Source organism: Phasianus colchicus, chromosome 5 (genome assembly GCF_987193195.1).
Source record: "Phasianus colchicus chromosome 5, bPhaCol1.hap1.1, whole genome shotgun sequence".
In the NCBI taxonomy this organism is placed as follows: domain Eukaryota; kingdom Metazoa; phylum Chordata; class Aves; order Galliformes; family Phasianidae; genus Phasianus; species Phasianus colchicus.
The window spans coordinates 56,692,501-56,714,734 of NC_143440.1; the positions used below are offsets into that span (position 1 = coordinate 56,692,501).

At 42.3% G+C, this 22,234-nt stretch overlaps 1 protein-coding gene across 1 annotated transcript in view; it reads left to right on the plus strand.

Annotated features, from left to right (window-relative positions):
* The window catches only part of SLC35F4 (solute carrier family 35 member F4), a 102,931-nt gene that overhangs the window by 59,761 nt on the left and 20,936 nt on the right, over nucleotides 1-22,234 (plus strand). The gene's annotated exons all lie outside the window — the stretch shown is intronic.

Below are 22,234 nucleotides of genomic sequence, written 5' to 3' on the forward strand. Positions count from 1 at the left end.
GATTGTATGCTTCTGTGACCAGAGATGGCAGCTCCTACCCCTCAATGAGCTAGCAGGTGAGTGATGCACACACATAGTTTATTGTAAAAGAGATGCTGTCCTCAGCTCGAAGATGCCACAAGCCAGTTGTACGTGAACACTTGGTGCCATGTTACTTGTGTTGTGGATGTAGTGCTAATTGCACAGTGTTTTCCCTAATGAGGAGATGGGTCTTCCAATAATTTAACAGAATCCCGCTGCAGGCCCTGATTTACCTCTGACAAGTTAAATCAATACTGTGCTGTCTTGCAATAAATAGGCTTGACTTTAAGTATTAATACGGATGTATTTTGGATTAAGGGCCAGTTTTTCAAGGTGAGAGCCCACCGTAGGGCACGGATGCAGCTTGGGGGTGGCTGCTCTCTGCATGGGCTGCAGATCTCAGCTCCCCACACTTGGGGAGCTGCTGGAAGCAAAGGCATGTCTCTTCCCTGGCAGAGATCTTGGTAGGGGCCTTGATCTGAGCAATTTCACTTCCAACCACTTCGTTTAGTACCAGCAGTGAATGCTGTGAGTGGAATGAGGGCCTGAGGATAGTTATCATTCAAGTGATTGCTAGAAAAAAATGGGTTTGTATGGGGCTGGACCTCAAAATCTGTCTCTGTGGTTGTGTGTGTGCTTCCCCTGCTGGAGATGTGTGTTGGGAGGGCGAGCTCCAGAAGGATCTCTGGAAGAGATACTCTGTGATTGGGATGGAGACCTTTCAAGTAATAACCTCACATTACTAAAAGTGTCTCATCATCCTAAAGAAATGCAAAGCTCTGCTGTCTAGAAAGAACCTATTAACTTTTACTATTCATTTTCTGCTACATGTGCACTCAGCTTTTCATACATTTTAAGAACAGGATCCTTATCCCTCTTCTCATGTTGGAGAAGTGGTCCCAAGTCATGAGATGTAGGCTGAGACCTGCTACCACACATCCCTGAAGGACAATCCTAAGGCTTGGGTAACTGAACCAGTGAGAGTGTTAAAAGCAGAGTACTTATAGTGAATATACAGCTTCAACATTTTCATTGTGTCACTACTGTTTAATCCTTCCTTAATCCCCTTATGCTGCTCCGTAGAGGTTTCTTGTGTTATTTTCGTTGTCTTGCTAATAAGATGCTGCACATAGTGGAGATTTACACTGAAAGGCATTAGGGGGGATTATATGAAGATTAGACAAGAAGTACTCACAAAAGGTTGGAGATTTTAGTACCAATTTTTTAAATTTCTATTACAAAAGAATTGTACTGTAAAATTGTAAAAATTTTCTACTGTTAAACTGAAAATTTTTCTTCTATTCAAAAGACTTATCTTGAATTTCAGCACTGGCTACTTTTCAGACTCATGCTAACAGAGCTGGAATCATCTGATTTTTCTATTGCTTTTAAGTGGACCCAAATTCTTGGAGAAAAAGAGAATTAAGCTCCTTCTTCTGCTGGACCAGGGATACATGAACATCGCTGTGGTACCTCTCATGAAGAGTTTGGATGGGCTTTGGCACCCAGCAGAGACTGTTGATTTCAGAAGGGCTGTGCAGGTGGTAGAAGGCTCTTTGTGCTGAGTCTTTACAATCACAATTACCTAATTGCAAGCACTGGCTGCAGTAGACTAAGACTGATATCTTGCAGATGACATTCTGGTCTGTTGTTTCATCATCACTAAATAAATGTAGCTGGAATTTTGCAGAAGCAAAGCCACGCTGGCAGCAGATCAGCAATGAAAATGGAAAATAAAAATGCTTTTAAATAAAATAGCAGAAAACAGGAGGTAGCAGATTTTATGTGTAACCATCAGAGCTCCAAGAAATTAATCTAATATAGGACCTAAACTAGGATTGATTTTGAATATATTGCCCATTAAATCAGGACTTGCTTTGTCTCCTTAGAAAACTACAACATGGTGTTCAGCATCAACTCCCAAAGCCAACTTGGGTCCCTTCCATGAGAAACCTTGACCCTCTGCTTTGGGAATCTTTGCAAGGTTTCACATCTGCCTGGGGGATTTCCTAAAGTCCTGTGCCAGATGCTGGTGGATGTCAAACTATTTTGATTTTTAGAGATCTGAGTTCCTTCCAAAAAATGGCACAGAATCCTAAATAGTAAGTGAGGCTTGCTGGCACCGTGTTTGCTTTTCTTTCTAGCATTTTTGTTTGTCCTTAACAGTGGTCCTGAGCTGCCTGTGTTACACAGGTTGGAAAACACAGCTTTAAATGACTCGTTTGCAATAGGGGGGTGCTTAGCTGGGAATTCAGCAGAGCATCCTACTTCTGAGACCCATTCTGAGCTAGCAGTGTGTTTCCTTCACCCTAGTTTTTATTATTAGCACAACTAATAATGGCTAGTTTTTATTATTAGCACCTTTTTGTTGTTAGAGCAGCGTTGTTTGCTGAAAATAAACTCAGTGAATGAATGGGATAAGGAAAATGAAATCCAAGGCCTGTACAGCCGTGAGGATGTAAGTACCTAAATGTGGTCACTTTGAAGGGATGCCAGTTTCTAAATGCATGTTTAGCTGGAGCTGTGGTCTTCACTGGGGGGTGGAACTGTTTCTCACAGTCATCTTTTGATAGGAAGTGGACATACTCTGTCCTTGTACTCTGAGGTACAAGCAGCTCCACTTCAAACACGCCAGAAAGCTTTGTCTGAAAACTCTCCTGCAGTGGGAGTTCTGGACCTGCTATCATCCCATTTAGTGGTTCGCTGTTCTCCTTGTTAAACAGTTCATCTGCTGACAGAACTTTCCATTAATACGATTAAAGTCTCTTGCTCCTGGCCCTGTCAACACAGTTGTCCATAATTAATCCTTTCTTTTATGCAGGGACCTCTTACACACATGAAGACTGCTTTGCTGTTTCCCCTCTGCCTTCGTTAAGTGCCTGACCCTGGTTCTTCCCATCTTCACACACACACTGTTATTTCGACCTCTGATCCCTCTATCCTTTTTCAGATCTTTTCTGAAGCTTCAGATCTTGCTTCAAAATCTCTGTGAATGCTGCACCCAGCCTTTAAAATTAGAGGGGCTGTGAAATATAAAATTAGAAATGTAATGCAGCACCACCACCGAGAAAACAAATGCTATCTCTTTATGCTATATTTGTCTTAAAAATTGGTCATTTTTCCTTCACCTTTGGTGTTGGAACTAGATGGTCTTTGAAGTCCTTTGTAATCCAAGCCATACTATGATTCTAAGTAATACTGAGTTTCTCCACCCAAGGACCTTTGTGCTGTCATCTGAGTGGTGGGGACTGCAGTGTTGGATGGTGCAAGCTCCTGCTCCCAGTGCAGAACTTGCAGTGCTGGTGGTGGCATTTTGGGACAAGCCAACCCTGGCTTCCTAGCCTGCTGCTCTGTTGTGGTAGTGGTATTACAAAAAGCCTAAAGAAATCTCATTAACTGCGGGCTACACAAAAGATAGCAAATAGGAGAAGTGATTTACTTTGTCATTGACATGCACCACAGTCATGATGACAAACCTGAAATGAAAATTGTCTCAACTCAAATGCTCTCCTGTGGTAAAGAAGAGGCATTTCATGATTGTGGAATTAGAAAATGTAGACAGCTTATTTCATTTGTGGCAGTTTTGTTAATAATGCATGGGGAAGGCAAGTAATAATCTGGCATGCAATTACGTTTTAAACTGTTTTCATGGGGTGAGAAAAGATAAAACCAATAAACACCGAATAGCAACAAAAAAAACCCCAATAAGTGTTGAGCTTCTGACTATTATTCTGTCTGTGTTGGGTATTTGAATTGATACCAGTCTTACTCTTTGCTATTGCTGCAGACTGTGAGCTGGACATCTCCCCATGCTGTTTTACGCCAGCAGGTTTCAGTGGCCAAGCTGAAGTGGGAGCCTTTCTTCTCCTCTCTTAAACATGCAAAGAGTTTGAAATTCAGGTGACTTTTGATGAGGGATGCCCAGACTCATTCAGACAGTGCTTCAGAAGCTCAAAGTGTGATCTCATAGGCTCACAGTTCTGCCAGTGCTGCTTCTTAAGCAGGGAGGGTTGCAGGGAATGCTGAGATTGAATCCTTCCGATGAGGTCTCTGCATGCTACAAATGAAATCTGTGTGTGTTACTCAATAAGATTCTTGCTTTTTGCTGTGCCTGGCTCTCAGTAAGCCTGTAAGCTGCAATTTATAATGTGGTGCTAAAGAAACTTTGCCTTACTGATTCAGGATTAGGACAGCAGGATCGATTCAACCTGACGGAGGCTGTGATGCCACTGGCATCACAAATCGTTTTTTGGTTTTACATTGTGCACCTTCTTATTCCGCAAATATGAACGAGAATGAATTCCTAATGTTGGAGGTAACATCTAATAAGTTTGTCAGCCTGAAATTTAGGTCTTGTTTCCAGTGATGCCAAAGTGCTGAGGATCCATCTAAGCTGATGTAGATTCACCCTGTTCCCATAAAACAGTGAGTGACCCTTTTTAAAAATGAAAGGTTACCCATGCTCAATATTGATATTTCTTCTTAACCTACTTAATTGCTTGAAAATATTATTTCATGATCTTTTTCTTTCACAACAGAGCAAAAAATCTAAGAAGTCTCCTTGTCTGCAGCAGGGGGGCTGGGAGATTCATGATCCTTGAGGTCCCTTCCAACCCTGGCAATTCTGTGATTCTGTGATCTTTCAGGTCTCTTCCAACCCAAGCCATTCTATGGTTCTCTGATTGCCAGCTCTGGGGACATGAGTGCATATCTCATGATGATTATAGAGGAGGGTTTTTCTGCTCTAAAAGTCACGTGGCTAAGGAAAATCTGAAGTTTATTTTATTAAATGAAATTTTCAATTTCCTGTTATTCCCAAGGAAAGCTCAGAAATACTAGTTGTCAGGTCTATGAAATCCTAGTGAATAAAAAGCTTTCCAAAAGCAGTGCTACAGATGTTAGTAGTTCCAAGTCATGGAATCATAGAATGGATTGGGTTGGAAAGGACCTTAAAGATCATCTTTTTCCAACCCTGCTGCAACCCTGCAGGGCTGTCATTCACTAGATCAAGATGCCCAGGGTCCCCTGCATCCTGCTATTGAATGCATCCAGGGATGGAACAGATCTCCTGCTTTGAGAATTGTGGAATTACTTTTGATGGGAGCTGCTAGGATTGGGGCAGCCATCAGATAATTTGGGTTTGGTGGTAAGCAGCACAGCATTGTATAATGTGTAACATCAAATTATATGAGCTGGCCTCTTGCAGTCATTGCACAGCTGTCCATCCATGATCTGAGCATTTTAACTCCTGGTGTCACGGTGCTGTCAGAGCCAGCAATGCAGGGTCCAGCTGCCATCTGCTTAGCTGCAGCTCTTTGGGGTTTGGTGGAAAAGTGGCTTGCAACAGCAGAGAAAATCTTTCCTGCTCTGTGTGACAGCAAACTGCAAATCTTCCTATCATCATCTCTGAGTAGATGTTTAGCTGGTGCCATTAATCTGATTTCTGTAAACTGCCTGCTCGGGAAGCCCAAAATTAGAATGTATTGCTTTTTTTTTTTTTTTTTATTCGCACTAGAAAACAGGGTGGGTAGTAAAGAGTGAATTCCTGGGCTTGATTTGTTGAAAATAGCAACCCATGTTAACATGAGCCTCTGGAGATCAGTATATAAACACTCAGCCCTCAAGGGAATTAAAATCTCTTCACATTTAGCAATATTGCTTGTGGTGATTAGGTCGTATTTTAGTTGGAAATGAATCCTCTGCTTCTAGGTATTTGCAGAATACCAGAAAAGCTGGATAAAGTTAATATCTCTGTGGCAGTGAGCATAATGTGTGAGACTTCGGTGTGTCTTCAGGATGAATGTTCTCAAATACAGTGTGTCTGATGATAGAGAAGTCAAGGGTAAGGCAGTCTTTCTGCCACAAGCCAGGGGATGGCTGGGAGCAGCAGTTCCCATGGAATGCCATTGCAGAATCACTCATCAGGCCTGGACAGGTGGAAGATTTGGAGAAGACAGCCAGAAACTCACTAGTGCTGATTTTTATTCTGTTCACTGGGGAGGCACTTGAGAATACAATTGCTTTGAACAAGTGAATAGGACTCTCCAAGCACTTCATTATTTTTCTGAGTCAGAGCTGTCTTGCATCTCCTGGGCTCATATAAGTGGGTATCCACCACCTGAGCATGGGGATCAATGAACTGCCACGTCTCTGTGTTGGAAGAAGCAGGTGTTTGGTCAAGCAGCCACTGGATGTGTGCAGAAGCAATTGTTGCTCCTGCAGCAAGCACACAGAAAAGTATTTTGCATTCTCTTGTCCACATATGATACGTGCACGTGTATGGTTGGGGGTCAAAGGATCATGACAGGTTTTTATGGGTTCCTATTAGAATAGGCTTGATATTCTGGGACCCAACAGTATTTAAGCCAGTGAGAATTTTGTCTGAAGTAGAACAAAGCAAGGAATTCAGGATATGATTCTTTATAATCCATGTGATACGACTTGGCACAGCAGAGAGATTTACAATTCTTTTTTTTCTGCATGCCTTGGAAGCTGTTTTAGACTGAGTTTGCTGTTTGAATCAAGTAACAGAAGCTTCTTGCTTCTGGTGAATGTTCAAACTAAAGCCTTGAATTCTCTTTTACATAGAAATGCTTTTTGTAGGATCCATCCATTTTGATCTCAGTTTGACTGTTTATATCTCTTCTGCGTCTTGCATCTAATTTATATTCCAGGATGGTAAAATGAACTTGATAACAGCCCTTTAGCTTGTTGTCTAAAAACGCATGCTCAGCCTGCAAGAGCCAGTAAAATCATGTTTATGAGGGTATTATGGTCTGGTAATTGGGAACAGACTGACCTGTTGGCTGTGGGGCCTACGGAAAGTGGATTGCATACAGATCTTGTAACTAGCTTTGTTCAAAACGAACTGACTGCAGTTTTGGATCTGAACCCTGTTCTAGACCCAATTAGAGTCAAAGAAGGTATTTTCATATCTCTAAGTGAGCATTAACACTGTTTCCCATTGGAAGCATCTGCCCTAACTTAATATCTAAAATGGCCAGGGTTGAGCACCTCACCTCACTGGACAGAAATGAATGCATTCAGTGAGTTCCTAATTTCAGATTGCAACAGACGTGTAGGGGAGACCAGGCAAGCTGTCTTCTAGAGATTCCAGTTTCTCACCATTCACCTTTAAAAGGTTTATGGTGTAGCTGTTTCAGACCTTAATGTTCAAAGCCAGGTGAGATGAATCCCATTATCAATGTGTAAATTCAGTGCTCTGTGTACCTCTGCAGCTATTGTCCTTTAGCTGAGATGATTCTGTCTCCCTGTGGCAATAGCACGCTTGTCATCTTCATTGGGATCAGATATTCCATCACTTCTCAGTGGGACTGTATGATCTTGGTTGTCAGTTCTTTCCCATATGAAGAAAAAAAAGCCCTCCAAACCAAACCTGGCATGGCTTGATGAGTTTATGGGTTATGTTCTCTGTAGTCCTAATGAACACAGGGTGGTGGAGAGTCCTTATTGGGGATCTCATTTGTGTCTTACCCCAAGATATACCTCCAAATGGTTTACTGTCTCTTGCCAGCTTTGTCAGCAGGAAGCAAGTACATCCGTGGCTGGAATGTAGATTGTAAGCAAGCATCTGTCTCTGTAGGACTGATGCTTCAGATAAACCTGGAGTTACTCGAAGTTCCGCTACAGCTTTGAATGTAGGTTGCAATTTTAGTGACGGAAAATAATTAGTTTGTATCCTTAGAGTTGGTCCCTTAAATATGCATAACTAGCTACTGTTGCAAGTCAGGAGGATGGTCGATGTTTCGACAGCATCAGCCCCATTCTGATATGAGTGTGGAGTCCTCGTTAGCAAATGTAATTCAGCACTCCCTAATTCTGACTGCCTGCAGCACTGGTTTGCTGTCAGGTGCATGAGCCAGCAGCCTTGCAACTTCTCCATGTGCTCAGCTGTGTTAGTATTTACCGAGGGACAGAGGCTGTGCTGGGCAGCACACACTGGAGCTGTGCTGGGCAGGAGGCGGTTCTGAGGCCTCACCAATATCCTTAGGCCGCGGGCTGAGGAAGCTGAACTGAAGCACGCTAATTCAGTGGTTGCCATCTACATTAAAACCAGAGAAAGGATATGTCACCTGGCTTTAGAGCTTTGTTAGCATCTTAAACCAGAGAAAGGATATTTCACCTGGCTTTAGAGCATTGTTAGTGTCTTACCGGTGTTTGCCTTAAGTAGGAACAGATGTGTAGCTTGCTGACCTGCAGTTTGGGTTATAATATACACTGTGTATACTTTACTACTTTACCCTTGGCTTTTGGGAAGACAAGCCATGTTTTTCCCACTGTGGTACCATGTATAAATGTCAGTATCAGCAGATTTCATGTTGACTTGCAGTCTGTGGAGTGACTGTCATTCCGTCCTGGTAAACTTGGACATGAAACACCACGTGTGGATTTGTTTCGGATGTACTTCAGGAGAAAGAGACTGCTTGCTTCTCTCCTTTCTACTCCATATTAATTTATTTATCTCTTTGGCATGATTAGAGAGGAGATGGGGGCACACAGGCAGGATCAGAGCACCTGCATCAATAGCATCATCTGCATAAATGCAATCAGCTGTTCACATAGGAGCGGGAATAGGTGGCCAAAGCTCAGACTTGTGTAGCTTTCAGAGAAGCTGTTTCCAGCTGCAATCTTCAGGGGGATGTACAGGTACCAGTCACGTGTTTTTGAAGCGTTTTTATACCTGCTTCTTTTCTCTTGTAATTGTTGTACAAAGCAGAGATTGCTGGGATAGGTACTTGAAAGGTTTCTTTCTGAATTTGAATATAACTTCTGAGTTACTGCGTTGAAATAATTGCTGATCTTCCTTCAAAAAAAACCAAACTAAGCAGGCTATTTTTCGATGCAACCACGTTCTGCCGGTAACATTGAAATTATCTGAAAGAAATGTCTCAAATTGCTTGACATCATCTCATGCATTTCACCCTCTCCATTGTTAGGGTTCGTTAATGATTCCATTACAAACTCCTATTTGCAGAAACGGTTTTCTAAAACCCATCTGTGTTGTATTGTTTATGTTATATAAACGCTCAAGGACTAGACGTGTATTAATAGATAGCCTTGTGATTGTGGAGCCAGCAATTACTTAACTTGTGATTACTCTATCACAAAGTCTGCTGACGCTCAGCACTTTGGAGAGGAGAATAAAATTCCTTCTGCAAATTGGGAAGATAATTTTCTTTGGAATAGCACTTGTTACACAGTGCGGGAAATCTTCTGAATGCAGATAAGCAGTAAAAGCTGATTAGCTTTATGGGATGCGTTGTGATGCTTTGGGAAAAACTATCAGGGTGGTGAGACTTATCAGGCCCAGGGGATGAAGTGAAGGTTCTAGAGCGGAGTTGCAAGCATTCCAGGAGAGGATGTGCTGGGTAGAAAAACAGGTGACTTTAATCTTTTATTTCCTCTGTTGTTCTTACATAGCATGTCCCAGTGCTGTTGTTCTCTGTGCTGGAACAGAAAGCCTTGAGATTTTGTTCTTTTCCATAGTGTTAGCCATTGATTCTTACTGTGTCACTGCTCCCTGATGATAGAGTGCAGATCACACAAATAGGAGTTAAAGATGTGCAGAACAAGATTGTGCATTTAAGATAATATCCTACACTGCTGGCTTCTTTGCCCTGAAGACTTTGGAGCTGTTTCCTATCCCCTGTGGGTACGGTGATATCATGGACTGATACCTTCCAATACACAGGGGAGGAATTGCCGTAGCTTCTGTCTTCTGCAATAATTATTTTGTGACCAAGAAGAGGCTCTTGTTGCAATGTAAAACATTTGAGATGCATGCTGACTGCCTTTAGGAAGCCCAGCTTGTGATCTTCTGGGTTGGAGATTCTTCGTCTTTTTCAAATCACTTCAATGCCTTCCTGTATTGCCTTCCAATAACTCCTCCCTGTAGGAAGAGATGGAGGACCAAGCTCCAGTTTCTAGCAAAGGCACGAACAAAATTTTTTTACATTGGAAATACAGAACTATAGAATTATTTGAGTTGGAAGAAACCCTCAAAAGCCATCTGGTCCAACTCTCTGCAATGAACAGGGACACCACAGCTCAGTCAGGAGCTCGGAGCCCCATCCCCTGACCTTGGGTGTCTGCAGGGATGAAGTACCACCACCTCTTTGGGAAATCTGTTCTAAAATTATTTTTCATAGTTGCTGTAATAAATATGTTGAATGGAAATGGAATGGTTTGCTCAATGAAACTTCCTGGTTGCTCTGAACAACATCTGATAGTAGAAATAAAAATAATAATGAGATTGAAGAGATTGGATTTAGAAGAAAGAGGGTTAAAATGTCCCGGCTGATTCAGGGGAAGAAACTAAACTAACTGTGGCCTATATATGTCTTCTAGTTGTGACACTTTTTGTAGGGCATTAAAAGAGGAGAGACTCCTGCAATACCACTGCTTTGTTATCTGATAAAGAAGGAGCTTGATGTTACTGGCTCTTTCGCCCAGTGCAATTCTGGTTTAGTGGCTTTGTAGGAGTTGCATTATTCAAAGTTTCTTTAAAACAACCACTGTAATCATACATATGTTGTCACAGTGTAAGGAACCAGAAAATTGCATTGCATAATTCCCTTGCAGTTGTCTGAGAAATCTCCTGTCTGCTCTGCTAACACAGAGCAGATATCTGATGTGGAATCGTTCTTTTCCTACAAAGGGATTGCAGTGCTTTCAAGTTAGAGAAGAGCAATAGCAAATATATTTATATTTTATCTGCTATACTTAACAATCAAATGAAAGAAAAGTGTTAGCAGAGGTCAAGCATTGTTTGAATGTGTTGCAAATGGTTTCCCAGGGAAACAGCAAATCAGTACTCATAGCCTACTGCAGCATCTTCAGAACAACATCCAGCCACCAGCCCCAGCCGTGTTTACTATAGTACTTGAGACCAAAAGTGATGCAGACCAAAGGCAAGGGAACGTGTGAGTAGGAGCAATTCCAAAGGATGAAGAAACATTCAGCAAGAGTGGCACCGTTACCATCCTACAGTGTTTCTGAATTAAATTCGCCTGTGTCAGACGGTAAATGCTTTTTTTCCTTTATATTTAAGGCTAGGCAGGAATTTACTTTGCATGCTGCTCCTGCTGTGTTCCATGCAAAGGAACGTGAGTGTGTGTGTGGATGTATTTCTACGTTTTTAAATTCACTAATGCTTTGATAGCATTTTTCACACTTTAATATCATCTAGGATAAGTGCAGTTGCATTTCTTCTTTGTGTGTTCAGTTGCTGTGTGAGTGATTTCTGATGAAGAAACTGATGTTGAAAGAACAACCAAAAAAAAGTTCTTGTGCTTCCATTCTGGCTTTTCAAAAGGCTGGGAAATTAGCTCTGTACTATGCTATTGATTTTATTATTAGTTAGTACATCGTTAGCATTAGTATTTTAATAACGTGCCCCAGGTCTATTGTTGTTTTAAAGACAGAGGCACCAACTTTTTGTCCCTGCTGTCCCTCAGCTCGAGATGGCAGTTGTTCCCTTGCACTGCTTTTCCCCCCTTATTTGCAGAGGTGTCAGCTCTGAAGCAATTCCTTAATACAGAAACCACAAGGTAGAAACTGTGAAACCCGTGCTGTGCTCTCGCTGACATGACAGCCAAGCATAAAGTGCAGAAACACGGCTTGTTCCCTGCAGAGTGCATGCCAACTTCACAGCACAGCTCAGTGTCAGCTGGAAACTCGGAGATGTCCAGCGAGAGAGAGATCACTGCACTTAGCATGGTGAGAATGTACAGCAGGGATATGTGTAGTATAAATCAAAAGTTGAAAGGAAAACTTTCTAAAAAATATTCCTAATGTTCGGGTTCAACATGGAGTTGTTTTCTTACTGTCTGTAGAAATCTCAGGCTTTAACTGTGCTGTTGCAAGTTTATTACACTCAATGTCAGACGTTTCTGATTGCTGAGTGTTGCTTTCTAAAGTTGCTTGTTCTGCCCAAAATGAATTCGCTGCCTGCCAGGTGTGGTGTGTTCTTAAAACACTCGAGCTGGAAAATTGCAAAGTGTGTGCTGTCTCTGTCCTGATTTTTGTTATTCCGACCAGCAGCAAAATTGTGATTCCTTTTTTTTTTTTTATAGAGTTAAATTCAGCACTACATAAAAGCAAAGCAAGAGGCACTGCACAGCAGAGCATGACTTCCAGCTCTTCAATCTACCTGGATCACACCGGCTTAAATTACAAACAGGGCTGGGTTTTGGTACAGCAGGCAACTGTCTGTCTTTTTACTTGGGAGTATGTGTGCAATATGGAGTATTCTGCAGTCTCAACACTTAGCTGGTGTTTCTTTCTTGAGGGGAAAAATGCCCTAAGGAAAGCTGAAGGAGTGGATGGAGCTAGCTGCTTATGTTGGTGCCTTGCTGTTGGGTTTTAGAAAGTGTGAAATAGTTATCCCTGCCCTCACCTGGTTCTTGACGAGCAGTGGGATGAGCTGGTTGATGAGGTGATTTGCTGCTCCTGAGACATTGGCTGGCCACTGCCTAGCCCCATCCAGCTGTTCAGGAGTCTTAACCTGCTCCCCATGCTCAAAAACAGCACCATCTGTTACCTTAGGGAAGGAAAATCCAGTCATTGAAGGAAGAAAGGGCAATAGACTGGAAGTGACTACATGACAGCACTTGTCATAGCTGACAGGCTGAAAATGGAAAGGTCCTTGCTGGGGATGAGGCTGACCAGGCAGAACTAATGCTAAGCCCTGCTAACCTAGACATGAAATGTGTGTGCAGCAGGTTTTACAGAACAGCAAAGATTTTAGTGGGGATTTCCAGTGAATCCCACTGGGATAGGGCAGCTGCCAGCTTCCCAAAAATGCTGCAGCTGTCTCTGCTTCCTTCACAGGCATCAGGAGAACACGTGGAGAGGATGCCACAGAGACTTGGGCCCTGAGCCTGTGTATTGGGACAAGAACAGGAGCAGTGCCCTATGTTCTTTTACCCCACTGCTCCTCAAAAGTGTTTGAATAGGCTCTAAGTCAGACAGAGAAACCAAAGGATCTGCTTAATGCATGGCAGGTACCGAAGTGCTGCCTCAAGCCGGAGGCAGACAGATTTGGAGTCATCTCAATGCATCTCAATGTAAGCCTCTGGAAGTACTGAGAAAGTTGTTTGAGCTTCCTGGAGCCAACAGGAGAGATGGATGCCTCTGAAAGGTGATTCATCTCCTTGGATCGGATCAGTATTGCTGGGAGCTGGAATGAATCACTCTCTGGAGGCACCCATCAGACAGGAGAGGCAATAGTTGGTGTAGGAGATGAATATAAGCAATTTGATATTGAGTTGTGTGTCAGTGTGCTGACTGCTTTTACACTCGTATCTTAGGAGACCGATGAACCAGCCTGGATTTATTGCAGTGTTTCATGAAAGTAGAAGCTATCTCATAATTAGTTGATAATGAGATGCATATGAGTGATTTCAGGAGTGTCTTGGGTCTAAACTCCTTGTACAGCGACTTTATGTAAAGCAGCCTCGTGGCTTTTGTTGAAGCTACTGTCGATGTGCTGCAGTGAAAGTAAAATGAGAGTTTAACTCATAATGTCTGTTGCTTTTTGGAAATGTCACTACATTTCAGCAATGACAAGATTCATTGGCATTTCAGAGGATTCTCTTATTTCTTGGTGAGATTCATAACTTTTTATTTCAGAGTAAAATGTATAAATCTGTGAAATTATTGGAGGCACATCTGGTGTAATTTATTATAAAGTTTGTCAGAGAGGTTTTCTGTAATGGGATGATATGTGATTTCAAATGAAGTGATTTATGCTTATCTGCTGCTCAGTCAGTGCTGAAGTGATGAAAAATAGGTCTCAGGCCCAAGAATCCACTGGTTTTGATTGGTTCTGAGTCTGGCATGTCTGGGGAAAAGTGAGTTTGCCCAAGGAGGCTGTGGATGCCCCATCCCTGCAGGCATTCAAGGCCAGGCTGGATGTAACTCTGGGCAGCCTGGTCTGCTGGTTGGTGACCCTGCACATAGCAGGGGGGTTGAAACCAGATGATCATTGTGGTCATTTTCAACCCAGGCCATTCTATGATTCTGTAATTATTATGGATGTGTCACAGCAAAGGATGTTCCTTTTGGTTGTGTTCAAAGGACTGTGGCAGAAGCTGCTACTGAGGTAATCTCATATGGAATACTGATATCAGCAAAAGCTTAAATTGAAATCCTTGCTCTGAAGCTGAACTTAGGGCACCAAGGCTCACAAGTCCCCTTAGGGTCATTTTCTCAGGCAGATGGATGTTGGCTTATGAATGGCACTGAGGGGAATGGCTTAGTACATGGGCATGGTGGTGATGGGTTGATGGTTGGACTACATGATCATAGTGGTCTTTTCCAACCTTAATGATTACTCAGGGGGAGTCACCAGAACAAAAACCTCTGACCCCCAGCTTCTTGCTCCTCACACAACAGCCTTGTGTTTTTAGGACACGTAGGGATGCCAGCAATGTTTTCAGACAACAGAGTTCAATCCAAAATATTCCACTCCCAATAGTTGCTTTATATTATGTTTTGTAAATGTGCGTAGGTCATTTTCTTTACAAGTTGCAGAAGTTTCATTTTCAGCATACAGAAGTCATTCGCATCGCTTTCTCTGCCTTCCCAAATTTTTGTCCATTTGAGTAAAATGTAAAAGTTAACTGTTCCTGGTACTCTTCCTGGTACAAATGCAAAGGATAGACTGTCTGATTTAGTTTCTACATTTGTATATCTAGAGTAAGCCTAATTCTGGAGTTGCTGTGTTGCTCTTTCCAATTTTTGTTCAGTTTAGTGCCCTGTATTGATATGAGTCAGGGCCACGGATGAATCCTTTAAGCTCTAAATATGCTGTGTTATGACCAGTAACTTTAATATATACGTAGCCATGACATTTCAGAACACACTGCTGCTCTCTCTAGCTGCCGTTTGCACTTCAGATGCTGTCAAATAAACTTATTTCCAAAATTTGTTCTGACACCCGCACATTGGTGCTGATATATGAATTCTGATGTCAAATCAATGGGATTCTTTGTCTGTGCTGAAACAGAGACAGTGATATTTGAGTTATGTTGGAATGAGAATGGGTGAGAAAAAGTAGTCTGATAAAGTGGGTAAGGAGGGAAAAAACAAACAGGGAAAAGCACAGCAATGCACATAGTGGCCCTTTACTGTAAGAAACAAATTCTGAACTCCTCCAGAGATGGCTATCCCTTGTGCTCATGCATCAGAGCTCCCCAAAAGCCATTCTGCAGCTTGTTTACAGCCAGAAAAGCTTTTATTTTCTCCTGCAGAGGGCTCTTTTTTTTTTCTTCTTTTTCTGTATGGTTACAGCTGTTGAACATAACGATGCTGCAGCCTGAATCCATTTTGTGCTGCAGTCCCCAGTTGGAGGTTTTAGGACACAGCAGCTGTAGACCATGCAGGTTTGCCATATTCCCAGGTTTGCCAAAGAGCTTGCATCTCGGAATGACTTTTTCATGCAGCTGTTGTACAGAATGATGGATGTACAGACTTGCAGGTGTTTTTATCAGACTGGCCTGCAGAAGCCAAGGCAATTATACAGCAATTGACACAGGAATGTTAGTCTAAGGGATCAGCAGCCAGCTATGAGGATCTTTGGAGATGAAAATCAACCACTGCATGAGTAGAAACCTCTGTGCAGCTTGCTTAGAGAATATTTCTATCTTCCCTTATTTCCAAAAAATGAATAACCGTATATATCCACCCTTATTACCTGGCTTCATTGAGTTTAAATGGAAGTTCCTAAACTTTGATACATATGTTAAATCTCAATGCTATTCACACTATGGTTACTTCCAACAACAGCAGGTACATGTGCCCATACACTGTATGCACATGTCTTGTGTCCTTGGCATCCCAAGCACAGGCAGGATGTGCAGACACTGCACCTTGCCTTGCCAGGTGGCTTTCACAGACCTTGCAGTTGATGTGAGCAGATGTCGCAGATGAAGTCTGCAGTCCAACCATATCAGGCACTGGGATAGGAGCATGACAAAGCTTCTACATTGGCAGTAGCAATCTCTCTAGCAATCAGAAGAGCTGGAAGGAAACACACAGTGCAGGTGCAAGGACAAAGTGGAATCCCAGATTGTTTTCACAAGTGGCTTGTGCTATGTGAGGATGCTTCTGCCCAATTCTGATTGTTTTCCTTCCATTCTGAGTGCCTCGTTTGTCACATCTCATACTGGGAGATGCAGATGCACTCATATTTCTTTCACTCAAAGCTAACCTGTGGTATTGTAGTTGGCAGAGTTAGACACATCTTTCCTCTTTGGTTCAGAGATGCATCCTCAGTCTGTAGTTATTATGAATTAGTATGTTTATATGTGGTTTAGTTTATGCTTTTTTTTTTTTCTCCTGGATTTTGCTTGTAAGTCTAATCAAGGTGGTGTTCATCAGCCTATATCTTAAATCAGGAGCAGTAGGCATGCTGTGTCTTGCTCCCAGTGCTGTTATCATCACAAAGTCAAGGAGGTGCAGGGCTGGATGGTGGCTTCAGGAAGTTCTTTGCATCCTCTCCTCTAAAGCAGAGCAAGATGCATCTTCATCACCCCTGATGGGTGTCTCTGTCATTTGTCTCTGCTGTGAGACCATTTTTCAGGCACTTAATGACAGCCAAAGTGAGACTTTTCCCTCTTTTCAGGGTGACACGTCTCTCGTTAGGCATTGTGTTATTTATGGGGTGATGAAATTTAAGTTATTTGCTCCCTCTTTGTTTGCTTTATAGCAAAGATAGGAGGGCATATTGAAGTTATGGAGATTTCTAAATGTGAGGGAGGTTTCTGTCATTTTGAAATGAATGGCTGTTTGCAGACACTGAGGAGATAATTGGCAGGAATTGCAGATGGACGTCACTGTTAAACTCCAACAGAAATGTCTGCACTTTTGCTTTCTGCTCCTGACAATAGTTAATCATAGTACAGGAGAAATGCTGTATACCATCACTGAGTCATTTGCTATTCATTAAGACGTGAAAATCTTGTTTTTCCCAGGGCAAAAAAAATAATTGTCATAACCTTCTCATCCCCTTCAGACATAAAAACTTCCCAAGCTACAGAAAAGTGAATAAACAGGGCATTACTCAACTGGTCATACGTGCATAGCTCTGATACACAAACACTCTGTGTCTTCAAAAGATGTTTTTAAATGGAGAACATCACTGAAGTCTGAGTTATGATGAAATAATTTGTCTTCACTGAGCAAAGTTGGAGGTGCTTGCTCCTGAATCCTGTGTAGCACGTTGTCTGTAAAGACTCTCCTTCTAGAGTTGGTCTGCTTGGCTTTCGTAAATGTCATTATGGCTTCATGTCCTGACTTGAACTGCTAGTTCTGAACTCTTTAAAAATGGGGGAGATTTTGCCCTTGGAGCCCTTGCACCTGAAGATATTACCACTATTATCACATTAATAGTGGTAATATCTTCAGGTGCAGTAGTGTGTCTGCAGAACAGCCTTGCTGGTTATACTCAGTTTCTGTGGGTCTGTACCAATGAAATGAAGGGCAGGATTTGATTTTACATTGAATCCCTTTGGCTGAAATTAAACAAACTATGGACCTAACTCCACTAGGTAGCCCTGCCCGCAGCTGTGTGGTAGCAGTGGCAAACAATCCAATTAAAGCCATAGCTAATGCTCTCTAATGAGGTTTTCTTGTTATAAAATTGACAGAAGAAGCTGTCTTCCTCTACCAATGGCACTGCAACTCAGTCCCTATTTCTTTTGAGTCGTGCTCATCCGATGTTTCTCCAGCCACAAATTTTACATCATCTTCTCCTTACTGCACGACATTAGGGCCAGAATTTCTCTGCAAGAATCTCCAGCCCTCATGGCTGTGTGCTGACTGCTGATGAGCATGTGCACACGGGCTGCTGGAAGCAGTGGGCTGGTGATGCGTGAGTTCGTCCTTCACTGCAGCGGATGCTCACCAGCAGGTAAGGTTGCAACACAAAGGAAGCGTTGTCAATTCTTTCACTGGTGCCCAATTTAGCAGGAACATTCGATTGACGTACTTTTCGCATAGCACCAGCCTGGCTTCTACCTCCATCCATCTGTCAAAGCTCAGCGATTGTTTCCGCGGCAGTGGCGTGAAGACATCATGTTGTCAATGCACAAACAGTGACATATTAGGAGCTGAGATTTTGAGGACACGGTAGAATAAACAGATTTTAATACTCTCTGAGTAAAAGGAAGACTGTAAATGCCTTGAGTGACTTTCTGGCAAAGCTCACCTACTGCCTGACTACAGTGATAGCTATGGATGATCCCTTCCTCCTCTGCAGGACTGTGAAAACAAAATAGAAAGAAGCTTTCCAGCTCATAAGCATGTCATCCATTTAGCCATCAATTTAATTCTGTAATACAAAAAAACAGTAAACCAACAAAGCACATGTTTTGGCACATGCCAGCAAGGCAGATGTTGCTGTCTCCAAATTAGTAAACGCTTTGTATCGTGGACATGCAGAGGTTATGGAAAGGAATTCAATCATCTATTTGAGAGGTTCTTCATTTCCATTGGGGCAGTTATTGAGGAAAGAAAAGAAAAAAAAAAATCAGTTGTCTAATGATGAAGCCATTAAAGTTATTCCCAGGGCTACATTTTTATAATGAATTCATTATTTTACTGGTAGTTCATTCACTTTGTTTTCAGTAGCAACTTTGAGGCCATAAAAGATGAAAAGATGTTCCTTGCAGAATGGCATCTTTTTTGGTATTCTAAGCACTGCTGTCACTCAATAAACATGTTGTACGTATACAAAACTAATCTGAAAATCACTGTTCTTGAATCTCAAAGCAAAATCCCTTCTCTCCTAGCCCCCTGCATAATAACAGTGATTTGTCTAGCCTGAAGACACCGTGGGGCAAATATTCTCACTGTGTGAACTGCACGTGAAAGTCTGTGTATAAATGGAAAGCCACAAGTCTTGCTTCACATCCCTCAAGAGGGATGGGTGGTGAAAATGGCTCTTGGGACACAAGCCACATGCTGCTGGCTCCTGGTTGGAACAGCAGCAGCTTCTGGTGGCTCACCTCCTCCATCAGCCTGGGTTCAGAGCAGTGTTAAAGAATGTGAAAGGTGTGGCTTTAGTGATGTTAATCGTGTGGTTTAGGATAGTCACAAGCATAATTACCTTGCTAAATTGAAAGACACAGGGATAAGTGTATAGTAATTAGTACAAGACATGGACTGACTCTGATAGAAGCATGCAGAAGCCATGTTCTCCTTGCTGGTCTCCTTTAGTCTAGAAAAGTCTGTAGTTAGAGAAATTGCTTTACTTCCTAAAGTAAAGTGTCTACATTTCGAGGACGGGGAAAAAAAGACTTAACTGCTATAGAATAAAAATAATAATCTTAAAAAATGGGGCAGAGTGGGGGGTAGCTTTTATCCAGTAATGGAAAGTCACCCAGATGGATTTGATTCATTAAATGCTTGATACGATCCTGTGCAACCCTTTCCTGTTTTCCATTCCCTCCTTTGTCAAGTGTATGGGCTGAATGTTACTTTGACACTCAATTATAAGCTCCAAACAGTCAAGGAACTCTTCTAGCAGCAAGATTGTTCTTTCAGTTAAAAAAAAAAAATATCAGGTAAATAGTTGAGTAACAAGTCTGACCCAGTGTGAATATTTCTACTCAAGATGGTTGTTCTTCCTTATATCAGGCGCTCATCCTAAGATTCGCATCTATATTAAGTCAAAAGATAGTGACCCCAACAGTGCTGCTCCACTTTTGCTCTGGTGGAAGTGTGTTCTGGGAGCTTTTTAGTTGTTCCTTCATTTTCATGTGCCATGTTGTGGTAGGACCCTCCTGTTGTCCATTCTGGGAGATCATGCTCTCACCTGAGGCTACAAGGTCTCTATAGGCATGTGGGATTCATGTATACAAAAATTCAGTGGGAAATGTTGCTCTTGATTTCTGTCTAAGCTCGGTGGGTCTCAGTGGATCCCTTCTTGAGGGCCAGTAATTGTTGTGTGAATCAAAGAATGGGAATTAATTGCACAACGTTCTGTTTTCCTTTCCTCTAACACGTGGGTTAGAAGCACACGTGCAAGGTTTTGTTGGAGTGCTTTGTAAATGGTGATTTGTTGTCCTTGCAGCTGATGCTGAGGTTGGAGAAATTAGCCCAGCATATTTCTCTTCACCTTCCCTGTCAAAGTATCTCTTTAAAATATGGTGAGATTCAGTAGCATTAGATGGCCCAAGCCTTCCAGCTGTAACGAGGAAATTTTGATAAATTGCTGTGCTATCTGATTGCTTTCAAATATAAAAGGAGATCTCACTAAATCAAGCAGTGACTTTCGATTAAATGCAATCTCCTGAATTGCAGTTTTGGTCTCAGCTGCTGAGTTTCTCAATGTACAGGAAAAGATTGGTGTTCCTTTATTGTACCAGATATAAATAACTCTGAGCTCTTTTTGCATACGAGAAAAATAGGCATCCTTGAAATTTTGGCTGCAGATCATCTGGTAGACTTCTGCTGAGTATAATGTGACTCTTGAGCTTGCTCTAAATTACACAAATTGAGATGTAGCATGTGTCTTTTAATGTAATGAAATCTCTTTAAATGATGCGTCTCAAAGTGAGCGGTGATTTGGGTCGATGCACCTTGGTGGTGGAGGACAGGCAGTCAGCAAGTGAAAATAAAACTTCCCTCAGTTAAGGACTGGAAGATTTGGAAGTGCCTTTTTGGATATTTAGGCCAGAAGGTGCTGCTTGTCTTAACCTTGCAGAGATGGGAAGTAACTTTCAGCTGTCGAATAAAGGTGTGATGATGCTTCTTGTGGGCTGGCAAGTGGGAAGAGCAAGGCTTGGACTTGTGAAACGAGTAGAACAAAGTCATGGGAAGAGTTGTGTGGTTATTTGATCAATATTTTCTCCATTAAAAAGTAAATATATGAAGATGAAAAGCGTTTTAAGGGTTTGAAAATGTCTTGTAGGCTCTAAAAAGCTCTGTAGACATTGATGCTCACCAAAAAAAAAAAAAAGAGGAGAAACAATCTATTGCCTAGAAACAATAGGTGTTGGTCCTTGAAAGTCAGCTTCAGTGTTTATACTGTCATAGACTGTGTTCTAAATGTCTCCTTTATGGTCTTTGTCATTAGAGCAGGTGAATCAAACAGTTTGTAGTTCATGTGTAGTTATATGAACCTCAGCCTCCCCTGGCAATAGAGTGTTGACTTGATTCCTCTGTTATCCCGAATACAATTCCTGCTTTAGGAAATGCTTCCATGTTGTTATTTGGTGTGGAGTTATTTGCTCCAAGCACACTGAAGTGGCTCGTGTTGTAATAAAGACTGTTGCCTTCTAAGAGATTGTTGCTGCATTTGTTGCATACTTAGCACCTTACACATGAGTTCTATGGCAGTTTTTCTGTGCTTTTCAGCACGAGGCAAGTGTTTGTTGTATTAAAGCCTCTAAATCATGGCAAAATCAGTGGCTGCTCAGAGTATATGTGACTTGTGTCAGTCTGGGTGAAGTCGTCACCAGCTGAAGTTGCAGCTGCAGAAGAAGAGGTGGGTGATCTCAACAGACCATGAACACACGTGCTTATCAAAAACAGCCTGTCGTCTTGGCTTACTGACTCAGAAGAAAACTCTGATGTGCTGCTCACGTGCTGACCTCTTCAACAGACACTTCCAGTAAGTTTGGGAGTATGTGCCAGATGGCCAGATTCCAGCAGTTTGCTCTGTTATGTTTCTTTCTGGTTCTTAGTCCAGTCCTTCAAGCACTTACTTGTAAAATGCTGTATCCTTCTCACCAGCAAACTTCTCATCTGGTGTTGCTGGTGTTTCTGGCACCCTGGGGCTCGTCCACTGCCTTGTGCCTTTGTAAAGTCTCCCTCTGACATGCAGTGTCTTGGGGGTGGCTGCACCTCACAGCAGAAGAGAAAGCAACATGCATGAAGATGTGGAGATTGTGACACGGTGCACTTAAAGCCTTCAAACTGACCTCTGCTGTAAGTTAGCAAATGCCTGCATCCTAAAGACCCATCAGTGGCCAAGACATGCAAGAGTCTCAAGAGTGGTTCTGAAGGATGGAAGGGGAAGCTCTTGCCTTGAGAGGCTCTCAGCACCAACCTCAGTCGTTCCTCAGCCCTTCTTTCTGTCCTATGGGGAATGGTGACCTCTCCTTTTGCCTGATTCAGTGTCAGTGCTCAGGAGGGGCCCACGTGAGTACAAATTCCTTTGACTGTTCAGACCCTGTGGATGGAG